Here is a 7,163-nt window from a genome sequence, read left to right as displayed (position 1 = left end):
CTAGTGTGCCTGATTTTAGAGGTGAGAAAAGGAAAATAGGGAGAAGTTAAAGGGATAGCTTAAGGTCATGAAGTCATTTGGGGTAGAACCAGGACTAAAATCTAGGCAATTCTACTCTCAGTTTGGAGTTTGTTCCATTATGTAATGTTTTGCAAGGGACACAAACAAAAGTCCTTAGTATCATCATCCAGAGATTTGATTGTGGATGTGGTATGTGGGCAATTAAGTAGCAGATCCCTCGCCAGCAGTAGGCAGCCTGGTAGAGGGAAGGTAGCAGTGAGGGCACTGTGGGACTCCCGGAAACTGCTTGGGGAGAAGAAAGTCGGACTTCCTTCCCCGTCCAGCTTGGCTACAGTATCCACAAGCGACTCTTTATTTATTTATTTACTTTCATTATAAAGAAAACTTTACTGAAGAACAGCAAAGAAAACCATAAAAAATAGAGAGGCATGCCATTATTATTGTAGCAGGCTCAACACTCTAAAAAGTCAATGCTTCTAGCAAATTAATCTCTCAGCCGAAAGACTCCCCAAAGCCTCCATATTTTGTGAAGTGGTGTCTAGCTCATTAACGAACACAAGCGACTTTAGCTCCTAGGAGACGCTTCCCCTAAAAAAGGGCTGGAGATGGAAAGCTTCATGGGAGGCCAGAGTTTCTGCTGTTGTGTGGAAGGACAGCAGGGTCAGCCTGACTGGGAATCCATCCTGGCAGCAAACACAGGGATGGCTAGTCCCTGAGATTCTTGTTTTAGTACAACAGACATGAAGGCGGAGAGTGGCCAAAACAACAACAGTAGAGCAGACATGGGAGCAGTTGCCCCAGGGACAACCTCAGCACAGAGGAGTTCAGCAGGTTTGCCAAGTTTACAGAGCAGATGGAATCTAAGCCTCAGCAGTCTGGGTCTGAAGTCTGCACCCTGCCTCTCCAGCTAACTCTCCAGGACAAAATGTCAGGACAATGGGGGACTGGAGCAACAAAAATGGAGCAGAACTTTCAGACAGCTGAAAAGGAAGAAGCAAGAGTTGCCGAATTCCTCTGCAGACTGCGCAGGTCGTGGGTCGGCTGGCTTTTGTCAATTGCCAGGTAGTAGACACTTTTGGCTCTGTGGGCTGCCTGTTCTCTATCACAGCTACTTTTATAATGCAAAAGCAGCCATAGACAGTACAGAGATGAATGGGTGTGGCTCTTTTCCAATAACTTTATTTATAGAAACAGGCAACAAATAGGAATCTGTCAACCTCAGAAATAGATACTTGTGGCTTCAGTGGTGAGAAATGGAGAAAAGGAAACAAGAGACTTCAAAAGAAATCAAGTTGTGTTTATCTTGCAGGGCTGTTCTGAGATTTAAAGGAGTTCCTACATGGAAAATGCTCAGAAAAGTCCCTGGCATCTAATAAGTGCTAAATAAAATGACCACTGTTTGTTTTGTTGCTATTGTTGATCATATATATATATTGGGATGGTAGTAGCTGCACTCACGTAAGTGCCTACAGGACACTCTGATATTTTCCAGGATAAAGTAGGAAAGGTCAGAAGCTACCACAGCCCATATTTACTCTCTCCTTAGACCCATTACTAGAAGTATTTCACATTCAAAATTATCAACCCCCCTACCCAATTCTATTTAAGTTCGACATCAAGAAAAATTTTCCTGTTGGCAGAAGTAATGAATACAGGGTTTCTGAGAGGAAGTAGGAACTAGTCAGTACACAGACCCAACTGACAATTTTGATAATTTGCTGTGTGTCTGAAATAGCTCCAAAGTTGACACGTTACATGCTAAATTGAAATGCATTTGTTCAGAAAAGTTCATTCTGTCAGAAGGCAGTTATTCTCTCTATTGCTAAGTTATTCAATATAAGGAATAGATTAATTACCTAACTGACTAGCTCTCCTTAGAGGAAAGCATAGCTTCAACATTCATTCAACAAACATTATGGATGTCATCTATATGCCTTCTGTTGTTCTAGATGCTGGGGAGAAAAACAGTGAACAAAGTAAAAAACTAAATCTCTGACCTGACATATTTTACATTCTGACCATATCAAAAATAATAATATGCTCCATAAAATACCTTAGTGAGTATCTATTCAATGGAAAAAGATTAATGGAAGGATAAGAATACAGGTAAATGAGCAGCTCTTGCCTTTTAAATGTCTTTTTTATTCTACCTTTTTTCTTTTCTCTTTTCGTCCTTACTTCCTGACCCTGCCCATCTCCTTCATCTCCTTTTCCTCCTCTTCCCTTTCCTTATTCCCCCTCTTCATTTGTTCGTTCCTCTTTTCTTGCTTTCTTCTTGAACTGTTAATGTTTCTTTCAGAGTCGACAGTTGCAGTAGCTTGAACGTCGTTTTTTAAGTTAACGTTTTCCAATTCCTTATTGAGGAAATGATTTTTATTTTCATCAGAAGAGCTTCAAAACAGTTCCCACCCTTTTTTACTCTGTTTTAAAGGCAAAGTAGCAAGTTTACTCCAAGAACTTCTATCTTATTTTCTAATAGACTTTTCTTCCAAAAACGTCTTTTCTGAGTGAAATTGCTCAGATCAAAGTTCACTGTGTCTTTTAGCTCAGTTGAGTCCTCTTTCTTTGTATGCGTGATCCTGCTTAAAACTGTCAGTCTCAGACTTTAAATTCCAAGTGTTACATTTTTTTTTGGGGGGGGGTGCCTAAATGCAAATATAGCAGGAATTATCTAATGGTTTCAGCCGCCTTAATGAGGAATGAGTAGTTTGATTAGGTGATCTTTAAATTAAGGTCACTGCAGGATAAAATACTTTATTAGTGGAATTTGTGACATCTGTTTTTTTTAGAGGACTGTCTACCGAGTCACACAACCTGGGTTCAAGTCCCAGATCTACCTTGTACAAGGTAGATGTGTGTGACTTTGAGCAATTCATTACAATTCTTGGAATCTCAATTTCCTCATCTATAAACAGTCATCACAATATCTATCCCATGGATTAGCTGGGAAATAGTGCATGTATGACACTTTGTTCTGTATAGGGTGGAAGTGCTCAATAAATGAACACTTGTGATAACAGTGGTATTTACAGTTTGTTCCATATTCTCAATGCCTAAAGCCATCTCACCATATAAGTGACTCATAAGACCCAAACGGATATGCTCTAACGAACTGGCTCAAGAATGCCAGCACTATCTTTATGTCTTTTTCTTCTTTATTCTGGTTTTTCTTTTGCAGTCTAATTAAAAAAATCATTCCAGAGGTAATCTTCCACAGGACTAGGAGTAAGATGCCAACAAGAAAGTACATTTGCAAGACGCAGGAGTTAAAAATCTCTTATTAGGTTCACCCTGGAGGCATTATCTGTTTATTTTGGTATTTATCTCAGAGACCAATTCCCAAATAACAAGGTTATATGGTAATCCAAGTAGTAAGTAGTTGCATATTTTTACCAGAAACATCATGTCTCCCAAAGCTTACTTTGGTTGAATAGTCAAATTTCTAAGTCACAATGATTCATCCAATCTTATTGTAAAGAACTGGCAGGACAGACACTGAGGATGAATTTAATTTTACAGTCTACCACATGGAAGAAATGTTTGAGCTGCCTCAGAATTAATCTAAACACACCCCAGTAAACCTGAAAGGCCTTCCGGGTATTTCTGTAGATTTCTAAGACCTTAGTAACAATGGACTGATCTCAAAGACGACTGAGAACTGAGTGACAATCTCGAAGAAAGACCAAGTAGTTCTATTTTCCTCCTCTACTTTTCCAGATGCCTAAGCTAAAATGCATAAGCCCAGTTTTAAGCAGGACTAAAGAAATCACAAATTTTTTAACAAAAGAAAAATACATTGTGGCCAAAAAGAATCTCCCTCTGGAAGTTTAATTACCATGTCTATATTGGCTGAGAATAAAATGTTTGGGAAACTGGGTCAATATGGCAGCAGAAGCTGGTTAACCATGCCTCAAAAAATTTCAACATCTACGATAATGTAGCTGTAATTACCAACACCGACCTAAACCACAGTTCAGTTTGAAAATCCCTATAACTATTTTGTATTTTGGGTGATGAGAGACAATTTAGAAATATTTTTATATCTGGCACAGAGTAGTATTGATCTGAAAGATAAAATAAATATAGGTTCCAAGTCCTATGCAACCCTCATTGACACATATTTTGTTTGGCATAGTGTCTCGGACCAACACCTTCACTTATAGATGGGAACTGAAACCAAAGAGGGAATGCAGACTGTCAGAGGTCATTATTTATAGTTAGTAACTCCAGGATGGAATTCTGAGCACTTCTTATTTACTATTTTATTTTTCAAAAAGCTTCTTTTGTAAGAAAAACTCAAAACAGATATATAACATTTTGATATTTTCTTCTCGGAGAAACATCTTCAATGCTCACTTTCTTTTAAAAAAAAAATTGTGGTAAGAACACTTAACACGAGATCTAGCCTCTTAACAAATTTTTATGTACAGTACAGTATTGTCAATTGTAGACATTTATGTTGTACAACAGATCTCTAAAATGTATTCATCTTTGGTAACTGAGACTTCATACCCAGTGAGCCACAACTTCCCGTTTTCCCTGCCCCGAAGCCCCTGATAACCACCATTCTATTCTCTGCTCTTATGAGTCTGACTATTTTAGATTCTTCATGTAAGTAGTATCATGTAGTATTTGCCCGTCTGTGACTGGCTTGTTTCACTTAGCATAAAGTTCTCCAGGTTCATCCATGTTGTCACAGATGACACGATTTCCTTCTTGTAAGGCTGGATAATATATCTGTACACACACACACACACACACACACACACACACATCATATCTTATTCATCCATTGACAGAAATGTAGGCTGTTTCCATATCTTAGCTGTTGTGAATAATGCATCGAGGTGCAGATATCTTTTCAACATACTGATTTCATTTTCTTCTCAAATACACATAGAAGTGAGATTGCTCGAAGGCTTCCGGGAAGATGGCGGAAGAGTAAGACACGGAGATCACCCTCCTCCCCACAGATACACCAGAAATACAGCTACACGTGGAACAACTCCTACAGAACACCTACTGAACGCTGGCAGAAGACCTCAGACATCCCAAAAGTCAAGAACCCCCCCCCCACACACACGTACCTGGGTAGGGCAAAACAAAAAAGAAACAACAGAGACAAAAGAATAGGGACGGGACCCGCACCAGTGGGAGGGAGCCGTCAAGGAGGAAAGCTTTCCTCACACTAGGAAGGCCCTTCGCAGGTTGAGACTGCAGGTGGCGGAGGGGGCGAGCTTTGGAGCCGCGGAGGAGAGCGCAGCCACAGGGCTGCGGAGGGCAAAGCGGGGAGATTCCCGCACAGAGGATCAGGGCCGACCAGCACTCACCAGCCCGAGAGGCTTGTCTGCTCACCCGCCGGGGCGGGCGGGGCTGGGAGTTGAGGCTCGGGCTTCGGTCGGAGCGCAGGGAGAGGACTGGGGTTGGCGGCATGAACACAGCCTGCAAGGGGTCAGTGCGCCACGGCTAGCCGGGAGGGAGTCCGGGGAAAAGTCTGGACCTGCCGAAGAGGCAAGAGACTTTTTCTTACCTCTGTTTCCAGGTGCGCGAGGAGAGGGGATTAAAAGCGCTGCTTAAAGGAGCTCCAGAGACGGGCGCGAGCCGCAGCTAAAACCGCGGACCCCAGAGACGGGCAGGAGACGCTAAGGCTGCTGCTGCCGCCCCCAAGAAGCCTATGTGCGAGCACAGGTCACTATCCACACCCCCGTTCCGGGGAGCCTGGGCAGCCCGCCACTGCCAGGGTCACGGGATCCAGGGTCAACTCCTCCGGGAGAAGGCACGGCGCGCCTCACGCTGCTGCAACGTCACGCCGGCCTCTGCCGCCGCAGGCCCGCCCCGCATTCCATGCCCCTCCCTCTCCCCCGGCCTGAGTGAGCCAGAGCCCCCGAGTCAGCGGATCCTTTAACCTCGTCCTGTCTGAGCGAAGAACAGACGCCCTCCGGCGACCTACACGCAGAGGCGGGGCCAAATCCAAAGCTGAGCACCTGGGAGCTGTGAGAACAAAGAAGAGAAAGGGAAATCTCCCCCAGCAGCCACAGGAGCAGCGGATTAAAGCTCCACAATCAGCTTGATGTGCCCTGCATCTGTGGAATACAGGAAAAGACTACGAATCATCCCAAATTAAGGAGGTGGACTATGAGAGCAAGATTTATGATTTTTCCCCCTTTTCCTCGTTTTGTGAGTATGTGTATGCTTCTGTGTGACACTTTGTCTGTATAGCTTTGTTTCTACCATTTGTCCTAGGGTTCTATGTGTCCGGTTTTTTTTTGTTGTTGTTTTTTAAATTTTTTTCTTTTTTTTCTCTTAATAATTATTTTATTTTAATAACTTTATTATATTTTATATCATTTTATTTTACTTTATCTCCTTTCTTTTTTTCCTTCCTTCCCTCCTTCGTTCCTTCCTCCCTGCCTCCCTCCTATCTTTCTTTCTACTTCTACTGATTCTTTCATTCTACTTTATCTCCCTTTTATTCTGAGCCATGTGGATGAAAGGCTCTTGGTGCAGCAGCCAGGAGTCAGTGCTGTGCCTCTGAGGAGGGAGAGCCAACTTCAGGACACTGGTCCACAAGAGACCTCTCAGCTCCACATAATATCAAACGGCGAAAATCTCCCAGAGATCTCCATCTCAACACTAGCACCCAGCTTCACTCAACGACCAGCAAGCTACAGTGCTGGACATCCTATGCCAAACAACTAGCAAGACAGGAACACAACCCCACCCTTAGCAGAGAGGCTGTCTAAAATCATAATAAGTCCACAGACACCCCAAAACACACCACCAGACGTGGACCTGCCCACCAGAAAGACAAGATCCAGCCTCATCCACCAGAACACAGGCACTAGTCCCCTCCACCAGGAAGCCTACACAACCCACTGAACCAACCTTAGCCACTGGGGACAGACACACCAAAAACAATGGGAACTACGAACCTGCAGCCTGCGAAAAGGAGACCCCAAACACAGTAAGATAAGCAAAATGAGAAGACAGAAAAACACACAACAGATGAAGGAGCAAGGTAAAAACCCACCAGACCTAACAAATGAAGAGGAAATAGGCAGTCTACCTGAAAAAAGAATTCAGAATAATGATAGTAAGGATGACCCAAAATCTTGGAAATAGACTAGACAAAATGCATGAAA

The 7,163-nt window shown here is 42.9% G+C and overlaps 1 long non-coding RNA gene across 1 annotated transcript; it reads left to right on the top strand.

Moving 5' to 3' along the window:
* Window positions 1–602: 602 nt before the first annotated feature.
* Window positions 603–6,184, top strand: LOC141275780 (uncharacterized). The gene is made up of 3 exons (XR_012324072.1): window positions 603–1,083; window positions 4,922–5,112; window positions 5,564–6,184. It is a non-coding gene; the product is annotated as an uncharacterized lncRNA (long non-coding RNA).
* Window positions 6,185–7,163: the final 979 nt, after the last annotated feature.

Source organism: Tursiops truncatus, chromosome 11 (genome assembly GCF_011762595.2).
Source record: "Tursiops truncatus isolate mTurTru1 chromosome 11, mTurTru1.mat.Y, whole genome shotgun sequence".
NCBI lineage: Eukaryota > Metazoa > Chordata > Mammalia > Artiodactyla > Delphinidae > Tursiops > Tursiops truncatus.
The sequence above is the reverse complement of the archived record's forward strand: the minus strand, read 5'-3'. Positions and strand labels throughout refer to the sequence as shown.